The 23,127-nt window shown below is 47.9% G+C and overlaps 1 long non-coding RNA gene across 1 annotated transcript; it reads right to left on the reverse strand.

The window, feature by feature from the left end:
* Positions 1-6,067: 6,067 nt before the first annotated feature.
* On the reverse strand, positions 6,068-7,355 carry LOC125506213. Its single transcript, XR_007282604.1, has 2 exons — positions 6,765-7,355; positions 6,068-6,657 (listed from the first exon to the last, which is right to left on the reverse strand). It is a non-coding gene; the product is annotated as an uncharacterized LOC125506213 (long non-coding RNA).
* Positions 7,356-23,127: the final 15,772 nt, after the last annotated feature.

The raw sequence follows: 23,127 nt of genomic DNA on the forward strand, positions 1-23,127 counted from the left end.
TCGGTCCTAACCATTATTCTGCAGTCTCAAATGATGCATCTCAATATGGCTTTGTTATTGTTGATGATTACTCTCGATACACATGGGTACACATTGTTACTTACAAACATGAAGTGCAGGAAGTCTTCAAACGATTTTCCTCGAGGGCTTCAACCAACTTTGGTGTGAAGATCAAGCACATCAGAAGTGACAATGGAACTGAGTTCAAGAATTCTGGTCTTGATGACTATCTTGATGAACTTGGTATTACTCATGAGTTATCTGCTCCTTATACTCCTCAGCAGAATGGCGTCGTGGAGCGCAAGAACAAGACTCTTGCTAAGATGGCTCGCAATATGCTTGATGAATAAAAAACGCCTCGTCGTTTCTGGATTGAGGCAATTGATACTGCGTGCCACATCATCAACAGAGTATATCTTCAAAAATTCTTCAAGAAGACTGCCTATGAACTCCTCACTGATAAGAAACCCAATGTAAGTTATTTCAAAGTAGTGCTAAATGTTGGATTAGAGATCCTCATCACAACTCAAAATTTGCACCCAAAGCACATGAAGGTTTTATGCTTGGTTACGGAAAGGACTCGCACACCTACAGAGTTTTCAACGACGTTCTTCACAAGGTTGTTGAAACTGTAGATGTGCGGTTTGATGAAACTAATGGCTCGCAAAGAGAGCACCTACCTTCTGTGATAGATGAACCAACACCTGAGGAAACTATCAAGTTCAAGGCTACTGAGGATGTCATTCCTACTGAGGATCTGCTGAAGAATTCATTCCAGAACATGAAGAATGTCGAGCTAATGCACCTGAAGAAAATACTGAAGAAAATGGTGCTGAAGAAAATGCTGATCAAATTCCTCAACGACAACCCGCTCATCCTCGTGTTGCAAAAGATGTGCAAGTTGAAAAGATCATCAATGACATTAAAGCGCCAGGTCCTCTCACACGCTCAAAAGCTTCACATTTATTTAACTTTTGTGGGCACTATGCTTTTGTCTCTATCATAGAGCCCACTGCTAAGGTAGATGAAGCATTTCTGGAGCTTGAGTGGATTCAGGCCATGCAAGAAGAATTACATTAGTTTGAGCTCAACAACGTTTGGGAACTGGTTAAACGTCCAGATCCTCGCAAGCACAATATCATTGGCACAAAATGGATCTATCGCAACAAGTAAGACGAAAATGGCCTTGTGGTAAGGAATAAGGCACGGCTTGTAGCTCAAGGCTACACACAGGTTGAAGGAATTGATTCCGATGAAACTTTTGCACCTGCTGCTAGACTTGAGGCTATTCGCATATTACTTGCTTATGCTAACCATCATGATATCACTCTATATCAAATGGATGTGAAAAGTGCATTCCTCAATGGTAAGCTTGAGGAAGAAGTATATGTTGCTCAACCCCCAGGTTTTGAAGATCCAAAGCATCCTGACAAAGTCTTCAGACTCAATAAGGCCCTCTATGGCCTCAAGCAGGCCCCACGGGCGTGGTATGATACTTTGAAGGAATTCCTTATGAAGAAAGGCTTCAAACCCGGTTCACTCGACCCTACTATTTTCACTAAATCTTATGATGGTGAATTGTTTGTGTGCCAAATATATGTTGATGATATTATCTTTGGCTGTACTGACCAATGTTATAGTGATGAATTTGCCTATATGATGAGTGAAGAATATCAAATGTCTATGATGGGAGAATTGAAATTCTTCTTAGGTCTTCAAATTCGCCAACAACGCAATGTCATATTCATATCTCAGGAGAAATACCTCAAGGATGTACTGAGGAAATTCGGCATGCAAGATTGCAAAGGCGTCAAAATTCCTATGCCCACAAATGGCCATCTGTGCACTGATGAAAATGGTATCGACTTTGATCATAAGGTATACCGCTCCATGATTGGTTCTTTATTGTACTTATGTGCATCTAGGCCAGATATTATGCTTAGTGTTTACATGTGTGCCCGATTTCAAGCTACAGCGAAGGAATCACACCATAAGGCTATGAAGCATATTCTTCGATATCTAGCTCACACACCAACACTTGGATTATGGTACCCCAAGGGCTCGGCTTTTGATCTCATTGGATATTCTGACTCTGACTATGCTGGTGATCGTGTGGACCGCAAATCAACATCTGGTACATGTCATTTCCTCGAACGATCTTTGGTCTGTTGGTCCTCGAAGAAACAGAACTGCGTATCACTATCTATTGCTGAAGCTGAGTACATTGCCGCTGGTTCTTGCTGTGCTCAATTGCTATGGATGAAGCAAACTCTCAAGGACTATGGCGTCAACATGAAGAATGTGCCTCTCTTCCGTGACAATGAGAGTGCCATCAAGATTGCTCACAACCCAGTTCAGCACTCGAAGACAAAGCACATTCAGATTCGTCATCATTTTCTTCGTGATCATGTGTTGAAGGGCAACATTTCTATTGAGCATGTGAAGACTGAAGAACAGCTAGCCGATATCTTCACAAAGCCCTTGAATGAGAAGATATTTAGCAAGTTGCGGTGTGAGCTAAATATCTTAGAATCTTTGAATGTTCTTTGAAAAGGACACTCATCCTAACACCGAATTTTTTATTAATAGTAAATGATAATTCTATAATTCCGAAACTGGTAAAGGGCTGGTGAAAATTATAAAAATAGGAAGGACGCCAGGAATAATAGCGTCCAGGATGGACTCTATTACTAACTGCGTCCAGGTCTGGACGCTAGTACGGATGGCGTCCAGTCATTGCCCTTTCGTTGGTGCTCTGATTAGGCTCAACCGAGTCGTTTTACTTTGATAGATATAGATTTCATGACCTATATACTCTAATACACCTGCACCCATCGCTTCTTACCTTGCTTGGTGGTAAGCAAGCTCTAGCACGGACATCATCAATCATCACAGGAGCAACATCATCTCACAAGCTGCTTGTCATTAGGATCATTCTCTCATCATTAGGATCATCCATTAGACCTATGGTTGGAGCATGTGAGTTGTTCCATGGCCTCGTTGAATCTTCTTTGTCTGGTCTTGTGTATAATTTATTCAATGGTTACAAACATACATTATATATTTGGCTAGGTTGTTACTTTTGGGCAATACAATTGGTAACTGCTAGTTTATGATAATAGATAAGTTGATCTTGAGTCGGCTGTCGTGCTTTTGCCTCTACGTGTCAGTGCACCACTGCCAGCACTTCTGGAAGCATGGTGTGCCAGTGTCGTAGCCCAACGTGTACCTGCCGCATGGGTGGCACCTCAACCTCGATAGGGTTCTGGTGCCGACCGTGCCGGACTCAGGCCGCACGCAGCTGATGGAGATCCACCATCGTCGTGTCTACTCTTGGACGACCTTTGCCGCAACCCAGCGTCCACAATGGATTCGCAGAACTAGGACACGTAGTTCGCCACTGAGCACGACCAGCATTGTCGGTCGTGCTACAAGGATGCGTCCTGTGCACCATCCACCATCACCGTCGGTCATGGTGAAGGGGGGAGGATTATGAGGCCTACATTGTGGCCCTCGAGGAGGCCACAAGGAGGTCCATTGACGAGGCCGAGCGCAAGGAGCTCGCCAAGTGGCCTAGCCTTGCACACGCACTGGTTGAATCGGCGGCTAGAGTGGAGGCTAACATGCCCCCACCGCCCCTAGCACCGCTTGCGCCCAAGCCTATGGAGGAGGAGCCATGGCCACGGCTTGGGCAATCATGGTCGTGGACGAACACGTTGCCATCGTATATCGTGCATGCCCGTGTGGATGGGCACCATAGACGAGGAGGCCGAGTGGTAGGCTGTAGAGCAGGCGATGAAGGCCGAGCGGCAGAAGAAGCATCAGCTGGTGGTGCAGCAAGTGGCTACGTTGCCAGCCATCCAGCAGGCGTTCCCGTGGATGGAGACGCCGGTCTACGTCGACCTGGCCAAGGAGGAGGAAGAAAATGTTGATGATCTACTGCCCGCCGCTAACTGTTTCTTTTATCTTTTCATTTAATATTTTTTTAGTTTTAATTACTGTAAATTGGATTCTGCTGGCTGTTTTGTAAAAAATTCGAAATCCAGCGCAAATGTGAAATATGTTTGTCCGAGCATCTTCGGACCGGCGGACAAAAGCGGAAATTGACGTCCGGTTGACCGATCCAAATGAACAAAGAACGAACAAAATCTGTATCAGTTTAGGTTGCCGCGTTGGAGTTGCCCTTAGGTCGGACGAAGGCGAGGACTTTTCTAGGCTAGGTTGAACCAAGCATTGGACGCTGCTAAGAATAGCGTCCAGGTGTGGACGTGGTTTGCAACAGCGACCAGGTCTGGACGCTACTATTGATGGTGTCCTTCCTATTTCTTGAAATTCTAACTTATCATTACTAGTTTCGGAATTACAGCATTATTATTTATTATTAATAAAAAAATTGGTCCTAACACTTATGCAAAATTGATGACTTAGATATGCAACACATGAATAAACGTTTTTCTTCAATCAATGAAGAATAACACTCTAAGTGTGAAGAAATTAACGAAGAATTTGATTCTCAGAACCCTATGACAATTATACGCAGTGTCTGAAATCATCATTCTTATATGGTGGGTCACGCCACCACCAAAAGTTGAAAATCCTCAATTTGAGTTTTTTTTGTGTTGAAATTCCTCAGTTGTTCAAATTCTTCAACTTTGCATTGTCTTCAGTGTTATATATATATATATATATATATATATATATATATATAGACGGTCTATTCTGCTAATATTAGCAGAATAACTATTTTGCACACCACTTCGGCACTGCACGCTCAACAGAAGCGTACTGCATCATTTTGACGACGAGCACTGCAATAGAGACTAGTGAACTTTTCGTCGGAAAAAACTGCACGCGTTATTTTTTTGGTACTGTTTTCACTCTAATTTTTTAACCGTTTATCGGAATGAGGCGTGTAATATACCATTGAAAAGCTATGGATTAGGCGCAACTTCGACATGTTGAACACTTTTTGAGATTCCACACGGTTTAAGAGCAGCTTTGAAAATAGTGCGGTGGATGACGAGTGGCAGCGAGCGTTTTTTCGTGTTTTTTCTAAACCGCTTGTTGGAATGAAGCAAATGATACGCCGTTGGATAGATATCATCGAGACGCATCTTTTTCATATATAAATCTTTCTCTAATTCATTACGGTTTAAGAGCAGTTTCAAATTTACTAAATTGCGGAACTCTGTTTTTCAAAAAATTTGAAATTTTCGGTACTGTTTTTGCTCCAGTTTTTGAACCGTTTGTCGAAACGAGGCGTGTAATATGTCGTTGGAAAGCTATGGACAAGGCGCAACTTTCATATGTAGAAATGGTTTTGAGATTACTTATAGTTTTAAGTTAATTTTGAAAATCGTGCGGTGGACGACGAGAGGCAGCGGTCGTTTTTCGCAAAATTTTACAAACCGTTTGTCGAAATGATTCAAATGATATGCCGTTGGAAAGATATCGACGAGACGCAACTTTTTCATGTAGAACACTCTCTAATTCCTTACGGTTTAAGAGCAGTTTTAAATTTACCGAAATGCGGGCACTCTGTTTTTTGCGACACCCAAATCGACGTGGGTACTGTATCAGACAGAAAAGCGCACTGCTTCAGACTAAAAACCGCACTTCATCAGACAAACAAGTGCACTGCATGGTTTCTTTTTTGTGGGACGCAAATTTTCCAAAATGAGGTGGAGTGCACTGCTTCAGACTAAAAACCACACTTTAGCGGACAGACAAGTGCATTGCATGATTTCTTTTTTGTGGAACGCAAATTTTTCCAAACGAGATGGAGTGCACTTCATGCTAAGTGTTGATGAACCGCAATACTATAAAAAGTGAACCTCGAGACTACCGTAAACAGGTCGTGACACTATCGAAAATGAACTGCTTGAGCTTTTTCCAAACTCAATATTTTTTACATGCGTAGACCGGGCAAGTGGACCGCAGGGACTGAGCAAGTGAACCACATGTAATGAGAAGTGAGCTGCTTTCCGAGGTCATAGTTAGTGAACCCATAAAGACTAAAGAACTGCTTCGTTGGTGAGAGTAAACCCTGCGACAGAAACTAGTGAACTACATCTAAAAGGGAATGGACTTCTTTGTGATGTTTTTTAATTGCCATTTTACAAAGGAAACCACAGGAGTGCACTGCACGCATACAGACAACCGCATTGCAAGCATATACACAAGTGAAACTGCCACGTATGACAATACAAATTGTTTTCTCAAAAAACATGAAGTGATGGGGTGCACTACACACATACACACAATGCATTGCAAGCATACACAAAAGGAACTGCACGCGCATGATGCTCGGGGTCGTTATCTTTGTCGGCGAGTGGTGTTTAATTTTCCTTCTTTTTTCCCACACAAGTGAAAAAAAATCCCTGCAACACAGAACAGAAGTAAACCACCGTTGCACACCGTTCAAGTGAAACATAGCAAGAAAAAAAGTGCACTACAGGGGAAAATAAGTGGATTTCTTGTGTATTTTTTTAGAAATTGAACCACATTGCTTCAGAGTTATCTGCAGTGCACTAGGGAAGAAATGGATCGCAGCAGCCTCAGGAATTTCCTATCCACGCATGGAAACTGCACGCCGCGCCCTACCAACTGCTCGACGCCGCGCCAGGAAATTTGGTCAATTTTTCATTTGACAGCGAACTACAAAACAAGATTCAGTGAGCTTCAACACAAAAATCAAATTAACTGCAACAATTGGAGGAGAGGCGGATAGGGCTCTGCCTTGTGCCATGAGCAGCAGCAGCAACCTTCAGCGGCGGAGCAAGGAGCACCCGTGCCGTGGGGTAGGTGGATCCGGTTGCCGTAGACGTGGATCTCGGGCAGCGCAAGGACGGATGCGTAGGAGCCGAGGAGGTTACTCCTCGCCGCAACCCTCACTGGTGGAAGGAGAGATGCAGGGATCCGGTGATGATGAGGGGAGGGACGCGATGGAGGAGATCCGGCCGGGCCTCCACGGGAACCGGCGCGGGGGCTCAACAAGGATGGGCCGATGTGGGGTGGGAGGAGGTAGGTGGAGGAGGATCCCGCCGGATCCGGTGGCCGCGGGAGGAGCCTGAAGATGGGAAAGCCACGGCGGGGGCGGTATGCCCGGATCAACGCCGGCAGTTGCGCTGGGCACCTGGGAGGAGGGAGGTGGCCGGCTCAGGAGGTCGCATCCGGGTAGGTGGCCGGACGGGGGTGGGAGGAGGGAGGTGGAGGAGGATCCCGCCGGATCCGGTGGCCGCAGGGCGGTGGTGGGAGGAGGCACCACCGGATCCGGTGGCTACAGGTCCGGGGGTCGGTGGCTGGACGTGCGGAGCGGTGGCTCTGTGCGGCAGTGGTGACACGTGGGGGGGGGGGGGGGGGGGGGGCGCCGAGGGTCATGCCGGGGCGGTGGCTTCTGGGCGAGTGGTGCGCGTGGGTGGAGGTGGGTGGTGGGCGGGCGTACGGGTGTTATCAGAATAAGAGAAGAAGTGTTATTAGAATAAGTAGTCTTAAGGGAGTTATATTAGAATAGACCCACCATATATATATATATATATATATATATATGAGTTTATATCATCTACAGCATTCATTTATGGCTATTTTTTCAAGTTGATTTTTTTGCTAAGTGAATGTGATTGGACCCTTCCCCCTCTATGCTATACTCAACCCAATCTGTTCACAAATTCTTCATGCGCGTTTTATTTGAAACTCGTTCAAAATCTTCACTGTGTCCTTGTCAGCTGAAGAAATTGCGAACGGAACTTTAAAATCTATCTTATCTAAATTTTCGGCTTTGCCGCTCAAACCGTTCCGCATCCCACGATATACTTATCTATTCACCCACGACCGCACACGATCTCCACTTCTCAGTATGTGGGTGACACATGTCAAGCGAATGAGAAGGGTCAGGGGCACGTTCGTCCAAATTCTTCAGGCGAACAGTTTTTCACCGTGGCTATAAATACCCCCTTCCCCTTCCTCACTTCCTTTACTCCGCTCTACCTCTCTCCAGCTCGAGCTTCTCAAATAGCGCCGCCGCTACATCATCATCGCCGGTGAGGAAAAGCTTCACTGCCTCGACCTCATCGCTGTCATACTCGCGCGGGCCACGGAAATCTTCACTCCGCCGCCGTCGTAGCTGTCTTCCTCCGCCAAGTTAGGGCGTGGAAGATCTGCACTGATGAACTTCACATCTCCACATACCAGTTCGTCGTGTTCTTCGTCCAGGGTAATTAAAAGTTACTTTTACTGCCCTCTTTGATTCAAATGATTTCTACAAAATCCTCAAAGGTGTTTTTCTTCATATCTTCACACACTAAAACACCTCACATGTCATCTTTTCTTGATTCGTTTCTCTAAGCTATGTTTTTCTTCAAGATTCCTCAAATGTGTGGATTTTCGATCTATACATCTCTGGAACCTAAGAGAAAGAACACTTAGTGAAATTCTTCAAGACTCATCTGGTCAAATTCCTCAAACTTGATCTTTATAAAAAACCTTCTAAGAACGCATATGACCTCTCCAAATTCCTTGCAACTATACTCTGTTCACAGGTACTCATGTCAGCTGATGAATCACTAGGTTCTCATCAACTTAACTCATTTGCAGCGTTCCTCGAAGAAAAGTTGCATACCTCTTCAGAGAATTCAATTGTTCAAATTCCTCAACTGAAGAAAATGGTTGATGATAAGAAGCCACATAAAGGAGGAAAGAGGCCTGAGGTCAACACTGCCTTTGAAATACCTGAGGACATCTATGCTGGGTATTGCACACCCCCTGAAGAAGATAAAAATTAGCGCAAGGTGCGCATTCAAAAGATTGAGAGGAGATGGGCAAGAGAGTGGAGGGAGTACATATATGTCACTCCCAAATATATGAAGAAATTTGCACTAAATCCTCCATGCCCAAGACCTCCATTGGTACATGGTCAAATAGCTGATCCCACCAGCCTCAAGCGTGGTGAGGATTATCCTGATGAATGGGCCAAGCGCCATGCCAAGTTGTCCAAACAAGCAAAAGATGCAATGAGGAAATTCAACGAAGACTCTGCTACCGCTGCTGCTGTTGAGGCCTCTGTAAAGCCGAAGAAGGCCATGCCAAAGAAGCCTGCTCACAAGCCCAGTGCTTCACCAGCAATGCCGTCACGACCAAGTTCCTCAGCTATGCCCTCACGGCAAGATTCCTTAAAGCCCTCACGACCAATTCCTCACGCTGCTCCTACTTCTACAAAATCCTCAGCTCCTCCTCCAAAATCTTCGGCTACTCCGACCAAATCCTCAGCACCTGTGCATCTCGCCACGTGCCAAAGAACCACAGGCATATCTATTGCCTCAGGAGCCTCTACAAGTTCCTCAGCTTCTCCCACTCTTCTGAAGAAGAAGACCTCTGCTGGATGAGGTCCTCGACCAAGTCCTCACAAGAAACAAGTTGCTTTCCAAGTGCCCTCTGATGATGATGAGGCTGATGATGAAGAACTTGCTGAAATCATCAGGGACATGCAACTCAGGGCCGCTAGAGCCAAAGGCAGTAATGTGCCATTAATGCTGGATCTGAAGTTGATCCTAGACTTAATTGACTTGTGGCACAAGGACCCCAACACACCTCTGCCTGAGCTGAACCTCGCTCCTAGTCAAAGTCATGTACTGACTCACTTCATTGATGAAGAGAAGTGGAAATTTGAACAGGGAAGGAGGATGAAGAAAGCGCAGTACAAGAAAGAGAGCTTTCTGAAGCAAAACGTTCTGAAGCTTTCACCTGAAGAACTTGTCGCTCTTCAATCTGAAATCAAGAAACTGAGTGATGAATTTGATCGCTATTATGCTGACTGGCTAGGAGCCAAAGTCAGATTTGTAAAGATAACTGAACAGTTCACTTCCAATGTTGTAGCCCCAACGCAATAGGAAATTCCTCAGTCCCCAGTAACTACTGTAAAAATGGGATCTGATGAACCACATGCCACACCATCTGTCCATGAAGAAATTCCAGCCACTAGTGCTGAAGATCATGTAAATGAAGAATTGAAGTCCCAGGCTGCCACTGAAGCAGCACATGAAATTCCTCAGCCTATGGAACCTGAGATCGAGATCCTGGAGGTTGTGATGCAATTGACTGACACTCCTCACCCCAAGCCAAAGGATCCATTCTCAAAGAAGCAGAAATTCAAGGCTAATGATTTCTTCGGCGAGCACGTGTTCTTCACTAACTACAATCCTTATGACTCTGCTCGTTTAAGGAGGAAGCGTTTCTGGACTGCAAGCCAGGCCAATTTCTATTCTTCACTGCTTTTCAACAAAGACAAAATCTTCTACCATGAGCATATTCCTCACGTGGACATGGAATCATTACCTTGCTTCTCTCCTGTGCTCAGTGTTCTTCATGATGCAGGCCTCCTCAACTTTTGCTCTGACATTGTTGATTGGAATGAAGAGCTTATTCTTGAGTTCTACGCTACATTGCATATCATAGGTGATCCTGAAGATATCAACACCTGGGTCTTGGACTGGATGACCGAAAATACTCACTATAAGGCACCGGCCTCTGAATTGCTTCATGCCCTGCCCATCAGTCCACCTAGTGAAGGAGCTCGCTGCCTGTATCATGAACCAGAACTCACAGCTCATTACATGCAAGTGTTAATGAAGCCTTTGAAGCCCGGTCAAGCCCCAAGGACCAAATTCCTCGTGAAGGATTTACTCTATGTGCCCAGAACCGTCTATCGCATTCTGACGAGGACAATGAGTTGTAAGTGCATCTAGTGCCCCTTAGTGATTTTGGTGTATTGAAGACTTATAGGTTAAGGGACTAATGCGTGTGTGAGTGTACACAGGTCTATAAGTCTATGAGGAGTTTGATATTTACAGGAAAAGTCGACCCCTAAAAATGAATATCTTCGACTGAAGATATTGGTATTTCTGAAAACTTTCATGAAGACTTTGAAAGTGAAGAAATTGGTCTGTCCGTGAAGACTTGATATTCATGCGAGAAATATGAAGCTTGAAGACTTTCATTTTCATAGTTTTGTTTTTCTCTTTCTTGAGGCATAGGAAACACCGTACTGTTAAAGGGGGTCGAGGAAATACTAAGGAAAAATTTCCATGTGATGCTCAACTCAAAATCCTACACCTACCAATCCCTTCGAGTGAAGCCATTGAAAATCTCATACAGTTCAGTCAATTTCTTCAGTGATAGAGACGAAGTTCTTCTGGTCTCTGAGGAATTTGTCCTGACTGAGGAGTTAGGAATTCGCCAGTGCGGATTGCCTACACAGTGAGGAACATGATAGCCCTGAGGATTTTGGTACTCAAAATTCCGACCGTTGCTGTGCTATGCGCCAGCTGTTCCAAAATATCTATCCACCTAACGGTCATATCATTGAAGGGCATTTATGTCTTATCATGTCGGGATGCTCCCTAGGCTATAAATAGCTGCCCCCTACAACCACTAGCTGGTTGAGGCTACTCCGAGAGGAACTGACACTTGTCATTTGAGAGCAACCCATCCTCCGAGGACTTTGAGCGAAAATCATCAAGTGAGGAAAAACCAAAAATCCAAAACCCAAACACCTACAAACCCCAAGTGATTGAGCATCACTGAAGAGATTGATCCTGAGTGGATCTGATGCTTGTTACCTTTGAAGACTGTGCTTCTTCCAGACGGTTAGGCGTCATGGTCTAGAGCATCCAAGAGGAATTGTGGATCGCCGAGTGACCTAGTTTGTGAAGGTTTGGAAGTCGCTTGAAGACTTACCACGAGTGATTGGACGAGGTCTGTGTGACCTTAGTTCAAGGAGAATACGGTGAGGACTGGGTGTCTTGGACTAAGTGTCCTGGACTAGGTGTCCAGGACTAGGTGTCCAGGACTGTGTGTCCTCGAGTTTAAATACTCAGCCGCTCCAACCAGACGTATAACTGAGACAGCAGTTGGAACTGGTCTACCAAATCATTGTCTTCACCGAGCTTACTGGTTCTATTTCCTCAACCTTTTCATTTCATCATAACTGTGTTGTATGTTTGTTCATATCTGTGTTTGAAGACTTTGACTGAAGACTTTCTCAATTTCCTCAGTTCAATTTCTTCAGTCTGTTTGTCTTCATCCTGTGTTATCCTGTGATTACGCTTCCTGTACTCTGTGCCTGTCTTCATTTCATCATGATGACTACGCTTGTATTCTGTTGTGTTTACTTTTGAGTACTTATTCCGCTGCTAGTAGTTCTTCGCTAAGGAATTTCCTCACCGGCAAATTCCTCAGTGAAGAATTTCATAAAAATCGCCTATTCACCCCCCCTCTAGTTGATATAACGCACTTTCATGAGTCCCATCAAAGGCCATGACTCATCTGATGAGGAAGTAGTTGGCATCATGAAGAATCTGCTATTCAACATCATTCATAGCATTCCTATCAACTATCACGATTTCTTCATGAGGACTCTGGCAAATGCTACACTTTCTCAGTTTGAGCTGAAACCTTATGCACCTTGGATTATGAGATTCCTCAGGACAAGGTCTTCACACAACTACAAGGCTGATTTTCAGAATCACCTTAGCTATGTACCCCCGATTGAAGTCCTCAAGCAGCCTTTTACTTCAACTGATGAAAAGGGCAAGGCTCCTGCAGTCATTGGTGAAGGCATTCATCCATTGGATGGTCAGTTTTGCAAAGCTGCATCTTATTCCACCAATGATGACTCTGCCACGCATGACTCTGCTGCCAATGCACCCAGGTCTACTCCTCAAGCCACTGCTCCTCGTGTGATGACTGACCGTGAGCTTCTGCTTAGTCTTCACCAGAAGGTGGATCGGAACCATAAATGGGTTAAGCGTTAGTTTGGTTCATTTCTTCACAACATGACTGCTACACACAATGTAGTGAAGAAAAACCATTACTACCTCCATGAAGTCTTCGGTCGCACCTGGGCCATTCTATCACATCTGTATGGTGAAGAAGATCTCAAGAAAATGGGTGAGGGAGTCTTGGATTAGGGGGTGTTCAGGTAGCCGGACTATACCTTCAGCCGGACTCCTGGACTATGAAGATACAAGATTGAAGACTTCGTCCCGTGTCCGGATGGGACTTTCCTTGGCATGGAAGGCAAGCTTGGCGATGCGGATATTCAAGATCTCCTACCATTGTAACCGACTCTGTGTAACCCTAACCCTATCCGGTGTCTATATAAACCGGAGGGTGGTAGTCCGTAGGACATCAAATCCATATACAACAATCATACCATAGGCTAGCTTCTAGGGTTCAGCCTCCTTGATCTCGTGGTAGATCCACTCTTGTACTACCCATATCATCAATATTAATCAAGCAGGATGTAGGGTTTTACCTCCATCGAGAGGGCCCGAACCTGGGTAAAACATCGTGTTCCCTGCCTCCTGTTACCATCCGGCCTAGACGCACAGTTCGGGACCCACTACCCGAGATCCGCAGGTTTTGACACCGACATTGGTGCTTTCATTGAGAGTTCCTCTGTGCCGTCGCAATCAGGAAGGATGCCTCCTCCCGTCTTTAAAGACGGCACCGTTGCTAAGGGAGCCTTGGCTGTCGGCCAAACTCTCCGGCTAGGTGGTTTCCTCATGACCGCCTGTTCGGCTGTTGCGCCAACGGTGACCTCTCGGGTCATCAAAAGCAACCTACACATCGGCTCGGAGCTCATCTAGCAGCTAGATCCAATGGATCTCTCTTCCGTAAACGAGCTCTTGGATCGCATCGCCGCCCTGGGGGTCGCTACGGATTAAACCCGATCTAAGAGAAATTAACTCTCCCCAAGTCACCCACCACGTTGCCATGGTAGAGGCGCAGTGCGGTGACCCTTCATCTATTTTAAGGACTAGCTACGTCCGAATTCCCGACTCCTCCAAGCCGGATACCCGCGGAGAGGAGGATGTAACTCAAGACCTGAGCTTAGGATCAGGCAACGGGCTAGATTCGTTGGACAACATCCAAGAATCCGAACTTCAGAGTTCGGAAACTCTTCGGCCTCCGAATCTTGGATTGGGTGAGGTTTCAGATTCAACGACACCCGCCCACCCGAACATAAGCGATCTCTCCCAAATCAGGAAGAGGCCCGAGGAAATAGTACATCATTACTGGGCCTGATTCCTCCTGGTTATGAACAGGATAAAGGATTGCCGCGAGGGAGACGCAATCTCAATTTTCCGCAGTAATTGCACGGACGAGGGAATCCTTAACGCCGTAAGTCGTCGTGATATTACACGCTTCGCTGACTTGGCGTCCATGGTACAAAAATACTGTGCGATGGAAAGCGCCTGGAAAACCGAAATAAAATTTTGGGATAATCCGGCCTTGAATAGTAATCCCGTCCGAACTAAGAGGGTGCGTCATCATAGGACACCCGGGATAAACACCAAAAAGCCAAAACCCTCTACAGGGCATGGAACCGTACTGGAAAGGTGGCTTGATGGACCCTGTAGAATCCACAGTACAGAGGACGCCACACCAACTCACAGCCTTAGAGCATGTTGGATACTCCGGCAGGTGGCCAAAATTGGCGAGGACCTCTTAATTCTGGAGGCTGCAGAAAGCCAGCCCGAGGACACCAGTACCATTCTCACAGTCTTCGAGACTTTCGCATCAAAAAGTATGCGAAAAAGAACACTCCGCAGCCTCGCCGAAGTCTATCAAGTTGCAACAATAAATCCATGGAGCGACACTGCTATTACCTTCAACGCAAGTGATGAACCTAGATTCCAAACAGCCCGAGCACCAGCCGCATTGGTCATCAGTCCCATAGTGGACGGCTTTCGCCTCACCAAGGTGCTCATGGATGGAGGCAGCGGACTGAACCTCATTTATGAGGAAACCCTTCAAAAAATGGAAATAGACTGGAACCGCATCGAGCGAAGCAGCACAACCTTTAGAGGGAATAATCCCCAGTCGGGAAGCGCGCTGCACAGGAAAAATCACACTAGATGTGGTGTTCGGCACGCCGGATAATTACAGGTCCGAAGAAGTCACGTTTCAGGTGACCCCGTTCAAAAGCGGATATCACGCTTTACTGGGACGGGAAGCATTCTCAATCTTCCAAGCAATACCCAATTACGGGCACATGAAGCTTAAGATGCCCGGGCCGAACGGAATTATCACTCTAGGTAGTGATCCGGACGTAGCACTCCGCGCCGAAAACAAGACGGCTGCATTAGCCCTTGAGGCACTATCCAAAGCCTTAGCGGCCGAGGAACTGACTGCGCTGCGCTCCACGGTTAACAGGGATGATGTGATACTCGATAAGAGATCCAAATCCACATCCTTCAAGCCAGCTGATGAAATAGTCAAATTCCAGGTCCATCCAACGGACCCCAATAAAACAGCTTCCATCGGGGCACGACTGAACCCTGATGTAGACGCCGCATTGCGAGAGTTCCTACGAGAGAACTGGGACATTTTCGCCTGGCACCCTTCAGACATGCCAGGGATCCCACGCAGGCTGGCCGAACACAGCTTAAATATCCTAAAAGGATTCAAACCTGTTAAACAAGCCCTTCGGCGTTTTTCCGAACCCAAGAGACAGGCTATGGGAGAGGAGCTAGCCAAGCTATTGGAGGCCGGATTCATTAGAGACATAAAATATCCGGACTGGCTAGCAAACTTGGTGATGGTACCAAAGAAGCACCTCAACAAGGCTTGCCCAAAGGATCCCTTCCCCCTCCCCCGTATCGATCAAATTATCGATGCCACCGCAGGACACGACTCGTTGTGTTTTGTCGACGCATACTCCGGATACCATCAAATCAAGATGGCAGAATCAGACCAAGCCGCAACAACATTCATCACACCATACGACCCATTCTGCTTCAACACAATGCCCTTCGGGCTGAAAAACGCCGGTGCAACAAATCAACGCATGATCCAGACATGTCTGGCAAATCAGATCGGCAAAACAGTGGAGGCGTATGTTGATGATGTGGTCGTCAAATCAAGACATGTCGAATCTCTAGTAGACGACTTGAGGCTTACATTCGATAACCTCCAAAAATATGACATCAAGCTCAACCCGGAAAAATGCGTCTTTGGCGTTCCAGCCGGAAAGCTCTTGGGCTTCATTGTATCCGGTAGAGGAATTGAAGCAAATCCAGCCAAGATCTGAACTTTGTCACAATTGGATATCCCAAAGGACCTCAAACAAATACAAAAATTAACCGGATGCGTGCCGGCTTTAAGCCGCTTCATCTCCCGCTTGGGAGAAAAGGCACTACCCCTCTATCGCTTCCTTCGGCGCACCGAACACTTCGAGTGGACAGAGGCCGCCACGGCCGGACTTGATGAAATAAAAGCCAAATTGGCAACAAACCCAGTCCTGGCTGCACCGAACACCGGCGAACCAATGTTATTGTACATTGCAGCAACACATCAAGTTGTCAGCGCAGTGCTCGTTGTCGAGCGGGAAACGGATGGACACAAATTCCCCCTTCAAAGGCCGGTCTACTACGTATCCACTGTCCTCACTCCATGCAAATCACGGTACCCGCATTATCAAAAGATTGCATACGCGGTATTCATGGCATCCCGGAAGCTACGACACTACTTTCAAGAGTGTTCCATAATAGTAGCCTCGGAAGTACCACTCAATGATATTATCAACAACCGCGACGCAACAGGCCGGATTGCAAAATGGGCCATCGAGCTTCTCCCGTTCGATATAACCTATAAGCCACGGCGAGCTATTAAATCACAAGTTTTGGCCGACTTCGTCGCAGAATGGATGGAGGCCGAGCTCCCTAACGAGTACGACACATATTCAAACTGGATTATGCATTTCGATGGCTCCAAAATGTTGGCCGGACTGGGGGCTGGCGTCGTCCTGACGTCCCCCACAGGAGACACAGTCCAATATGTGCTCCAAATCATGTACATGGATTCCAACAATGCAGCCGAATATGAGGCCCTCCTACACGGTCTCCGGATAGCAGTATCCATGGGTATCTAGCGCCTAGAGGTACGCGGGGATTCAAACCTTGCGATATCCCAAATAAATGGAGACTTTGATGCCAAGGACCCCAAAATGGCAGCTTACCGCAACGCCGTCCTAAAAATGTCAGCTCGGTTTGAAGGGCTGGAGTTTCACCATATAGCCCGAGAAAACAATCAAGCAGCAGACGTCCTGGCACGCATCGGAGCAAAACGCGATGCAGTCCCCCCAACATCTTTTTGGAAAGATTGTTCAAGCCATCCGTAGCATGGGAGGGGGAACCCGCAAATAATAGCCCGGACCCAGCCGCACCACTCGACGCCGAACAATCTGACACAATTGGAGGCTCTGCCAATGAAATTACACCTTCAGCCCACGTAATAATGGCGGTCATCGCCCCGTGGACAGAACCATTCCTAGCCTACCTTACTAGGCAGGAACTCCCAGAGGACCAAAACGAGGCCCGCTACATAGTGCGGTGATCTAAAGCCTATAGAGTCCATGAGGGAGAGCTTTATAAGAAAAGCACTACCGGAGTCCTTCAAAGGTGCATCTCCGAAGAGGAAGGGCGGAACCTTCTGGCTGAAATTCATGCCGGACTCGGTGGTCACCACGCCGCTGCTCGGTCCCTTGTTAGCAAGGCTTTCCATACAGGCTTTTATTGGCCGACGGCCCGGGCAGACGCTCAGGACCTAGTCCAACGATGCGCTGGTTGCCAACTTTTTGCCAACCAAAGCCATATGCCACCCACCGCACTCCAAACTATACCCATGACCTGGCCTTTTGCGGTCTGGGGGCTTGACATGGTCGGACCCCTTAAAAGTAGGACCGATAGGAAAAAATACTTACTGGTCATGGTGGATAAATTCACCAAATGGATAGAAGCCAAGCCTGTTAAAACGGCCGAATCCGGACCTGTGATAGACTTCACATCCGGGGTTGTACACTGTTATGGCGTCCCCCACAGCATCATAACCGATAATGGTACAAACTTTACCACCGATGAGGTAAAACTCTGGTGCAAAAACATGGGCATCAAGCTCGATTATGCTTCCGTCTATCACCCACAAACCAACGGCCAGGTCGAACGTGCAAATGGTCTTATCATGAGCGGCATTAAACCCAGACTGGTGCGGTCCCTCAAGGAGTCTAACACGCACTGGGTAGAGGAGCTCGACTCCGTGCTATGGGGGCTGCGGACCACGCCAAATCGCACCACCAGATACACACCATTTTTTATGGTGTACGGCGCAGAGGCAAGTCTGCCCTGCGACATAATTCATGACTCACCTAGAGTGCGCATGTACGAAGAAAGAGAAGCCGAACTCGATCGGCAGGACAACTTGGACGCCCTGGAGGAGGAGCGTGACGTGGCAAAAGCCCGTTCCGCATTTTATCAACAGCAGGCCCGAAGATATCAAAGCAGAGAAGTACGGGCCAAAAATTACAATGTTGGCGAACTAGTTCTACGCCTGCCGGATAAGAAAAAGAACAAACTCAAGCCCAAGTGGGAAGGTCCATTCATAATCTACCAAGTCCTGACTGGCGGGGCGTACCGCCTGCGAGATGCGTCGGATAACCGACTCGAGCCGAACCCGTGGAACGCCACCCGTCTCCGAAGATTCTATGCCTAGCGCCGGACTCTGTGTTCGTCTCCTTCCTCTGTCCATTTTTTGCATCTTTCTGTCTTACATTTCTCTCCTTCCCCTCTTTTCTTTTATAGCCCTTAAAGGCTCATCTAGTGACGCGCCACTTGCGCTCATTAAACCTGGGGGCTTCTTTAACAGAAGCTTATTTATACGGGCTTCACGCCCAACACATGCGTCAAACTTCCGCATGTACCTTTTTCTTCACCATTATATGCATCGATATGACTTATGTTTTGGCCAAGCTGGGTTGCCTGGCTCCTGTGCTTACCCCTACGTTCCCGATTATTCGGCTAGGCGGTAAAGGGAGCACCTCTGCGATTGTTACTGCCGGGTCAGCCGGATGTGTACCTCAGACTGGGTGAAGCCGAAAGCTAGCGTTCTTAAGGGAATATTCGGTCGGTGAGATAAAAGATGATCTTTTTACTCATTTTATGCGCCCCCAGATGCTTTTTCTGCGTCTTTTTACGCAGTCCGGACATGCACTTTAGGGCATGCCTCCCTGCGAAAGGAACCCCTAACAGAACTATTCTCTCTGGAAGATGTTTCTTACTAACCATGTAATATAACATAACTAGTTGGGCACTTGTCTGATAAAGCACTAATGACCCCTACGCCTGGTCTCCACGCATACCACGGTTCTTATATAACCGCTATGGTATTCGGACACACTCCGGACCGTCAGGTCCCGAGGTTGAAGCGAAAAGGTCGGCAACGACAAACGATCTACAATCCGGCTAGAAGGCATTACACATGTTAATTAAAAATTACATAGTCATTCTGACTGATTGTATTCCTCTTCTATACCATCTAACAGGCTGTCTAATTTATAGTCCTGCTGGGAATACTTCGCGGCCAACTCTACTTGGCCGTATACTAAGCTCACAGGGATCTCCTTCCCGTCAGGCCCCACTGGTCCGACCTCGGCCATGTGGTTTGGGTCAGACTTCGTAAAACGGGTCTTCACCATGGCCCAGGCTTCCCTAGCGCCTTGTCGGCAGGCCGATATCTTCCACAACCGGAAGCGCCGCCGAGCTCCCTTCAGCTTCTCCGCAAGCTCTCCAAGGCCCTCGGGCACGGAGTGGGCAGGCCATAAGGCTTGGGCAACACCTCGCATCGCCTGCCGAATTCACTCGTGCAGTTGCATGAGTTCAGGAAGAAGGTCTCCCGTAGAACCGGGCATCTCCTCTGCAGGACGACTTGTGAGCATACCTACAGACATTACTCTGTTAGTCGACTTCCTCGCCGAACTCTTTTTTTTTCAAAGTTCGTTCAAGCACTTACTGAATATGCCACGTCGAAGCCGCTGATTCTCCCTCGTGGAGTCCGACAGCTGGCCACGAACATCTTTAAGTTCGACGTCCAGCCTGGTGTTGGCATCCTGAAGATCATTCTTCTCTCGCCTCACCTTTGTCAACGTACTCTCACCGGCCTTTAGCCGGCGTAAGAGTTGTTGCTTTTCCGGGTCGAGTCCGGCGCCATCTGCAACATGATTTGTCAGATTTGCACCCACACCGCACAATACTAATCTTTCGAAGCATATCTTACCTGAGGGGGTCTCTTTGGGCTCCCCTGCTGCGGCTAGTGCGGCCTCTAGTTGGGCCTTGCACTTTTCCAGCTCCTGGGACAGTACGGTATTCTTCTCTGTAAGAACCTGCTTATTAAATGATCCTTAAATCAGTTGCTCTAACTGTTTCAAGTCTCGGGGGCTACTGGTATATCTATATTTGACCAAAATTTTCTTACCCGTATGTCTTTTACATACTGCTCAGTGGCTCTGGCTAAACCATTTTGAGCGGCACGGAGGTACGCATCTCCCGAATTAAAGGCATCTAAAGCCTCTTGGGAGAAACAAGCGTCGCGTAGAACTGTCCGGCGACGCCTGTGGTTCATGGCACTCTCCACTTCAGAATTTGTGGCAGACAGCCTGTCCGCATCCTCTGTCGGAGGAGCGTCCGGTGCGCGCCTTGTGCTCGCCTCCGCTTCCTGGCCAGACGTTGGAGCCTGGCTGGTGGGGGCGCGATTGACAACCTCTCCGGATGTAGTCCGGCGAGGTCTCTTCGTTCTGAAGATAGCACGAACGTTAATATGCCCTAACAGAATAACACCAGGGAAACAGAGGGTGCGCTATACCTTTGCGCCGGCACCTCAGTCCGGACTGCATTCCTTTTTTCCCCACGGGGTCCTGCGGCCCCTCGTTGGCTAGCCGCCGCAGGTTCGGCCTCCTGCCTCGGAAATCTCCCCTACAAAACACGGTTGTCGTTAGAAACACCGGAATACGTGAGAGTGGAATCTCTCTCAAGGGAATGAGACTCCGGTTTCTGTCACCTGGGAGGCCGGGATTAACCCTGGGTAATCAGCCGTGATGGCTACCAAGGTATTGTCCTTGCTTAGCTGATGGAACACCCCGTCGAGAAGCTCCACCGATATGTCCGGGTCCTCTTCGGAGTCCGGATCGAGGGACCGTTCTGGGTCCTCGGGCTGTGGAGGGCGACTGTTTATATCCTTTACCTCCTGTCGCAGTTCCTGCACTGAAGTCGTTAGACTACATATCTAACCGTGGGAGTATAAAACAGACGGGCAAGCGCAATTATTCGCTTACCCAACTTGGAGGATCGTACATAGTAAATCCGGCCTGCGGATTGACGCGGAGGAATTCCTCCTTTTCTCCCTTGTACAGAGAGGATAAGATCCTTACTAGGGCGGCAGCTGAGGCCGGCCCCTTACGACCGTAACGGGTGGTGTCATCCTCCCCGTTGAAATCCCACATGGGGTGGCCTCTATATTGAAGCGGCTGCACCCCTCGCATAATGCATGCGGCCATGACTCCAATCATGGTTAGTCCGGAATGAGCCAACAGTCTTATCCGGCCCATCAGGTAAAGGACGTCTCTGTCGCTTTCTTTCTGAGAGCTCCGCGGACGCCAGCTCAAGCGTTTCTTCAATGGGGAACTGTTGAACTCAGGGAGACCGACCCGGATAGGGTCCGGTAGCGGGACGTCATCTATGTAAAACCATTCCGAAGGCCAGTCCTCGGACGCCTTCTTTGGGGTTTCGGATAGGTATCCGGTCCCGGCGATGCGCCATACTTCGGCTCCGCCCACTTGGTATATAGACCCCTGTCGAGAACGGGGCACCAGGCAGAATAACCTCTTCCACAACGCGAAATGAGCCTCAACGCCTAAAAATAGCTCGCAAAGGGCGACGAAACCTGCAATATGTAATACGGAGGCGGGCATGAGATTGTGCAGCTGGAGGCCGTAGAACTCTAGAAGCCCGCGGAGAAATGGATGAATTGGAAACCCCAGTCCCCTTATTAGATAGGGGACGAGGCACACCCGCTCTCCTTTAGAAGGATTGGGGGTGCTCTCCGCTTGTTTTCCGCCATTATAGGTGGCGAGACCGGCTCGGACCGGGACCATGTATGCCTGAGGGAGAAATCCCTTGGCCTGAAGCGACACTAACTCGCTATGCGGGATGGTGCAACTCTCCCAGTCCCCGGGTTTGGGACCGGAGGGGCGAGGGGAGGAGCTGCGACGGCTGGTCATGTTGGAATGGACCTTTGCCGGAAGCGCTCTGATGATAACTCGCGGAGAGGAGAAGATGTGGTTTGGACCTAAATCCCCATCCCGTTAAATAGGCGGCTCGTTTATACGGCTAGGGGCATGGATGTAAAAACACCCTGGCTTTTCGCATTCGTTTGACACGTGGAAGACGGCCATTATTGGGCGTGGGAGTCGAGGAGCGCTACATTACAAAAATCGAACATTATTCCTACAGGTACACAGGATTTGGAGAAGAACCCGCCTTGCAATGCCGAACAATCTGCGCGCCGGACTCATCGTCATTGAAGCCTGGTTCGGGGGCTACTGAGGGAGTCCTGGATTAGGGGGTTTTCGGGTAGCCAGACTATACCTTCAGCCGGACTCCTGGACTATGAAGATACAAGATTGAAGACTTCGTCCCGTGTCCGGATGGGACTTTCCTTGGCATGGAAGTCAAGCTTGGCGATGCGTATATTCAAGATCTCCTACCATTGTAACCGACTCTGTGTAACCCTAACCCTATCCGGTGTCTATATAAACCAGAGGGTGGTAGTCCGTAGGACATCAACTCCATATACAACAATCATACCATAGGCTAGCTTCTAGGGTTTAGCCTCCTTGATCTCGTGGTAGATCCACTCTTGTACTACCCATATCATCAATATTAATCAAGCAGGACGTAGGGTTTTACCTCCATTGAGAGGGCCCGAACCTGGGTAAAACATCGTGCTCCCTGCCTCCTGTTACCATCCGGCCTAGACTCACAGTTCGGGACCCACTACCCGAGATCCGCCGGTTTTGACACCGACAAAGGGTCTCAAGGAAGATTTTGACTGGTCTGCACCTCCACCGAAGAAATTCAAGAAGGTCGAGGTCCCTTCCTTGGTGGCCAGCTCTTATTCTTCATCGCGCGACACCGATGAGCATGAAGACTTGGACGACACTGCGGCAGGCCCTTCGACGATAAACGACCCCAACAACGCTGGCGCTCCTTCATCAACTTGATATTCTTCAGGGGCGTTAGT

Source organism: Triticum urartu, chromosome 5 (genome assembly GCF_003073215.2).
Source record: "Triticum urartu cultivar G1812 chromosome 5, Tu2.1, whole genome shotgun sequence".
Classification (NCBI taxonomy): domain Eukaryota; kingdom Viridiplantae; phylum Streptophyta; class Magnoliopsida; order Poales; family Poaceae; genus Triticum; species Triticum urartu.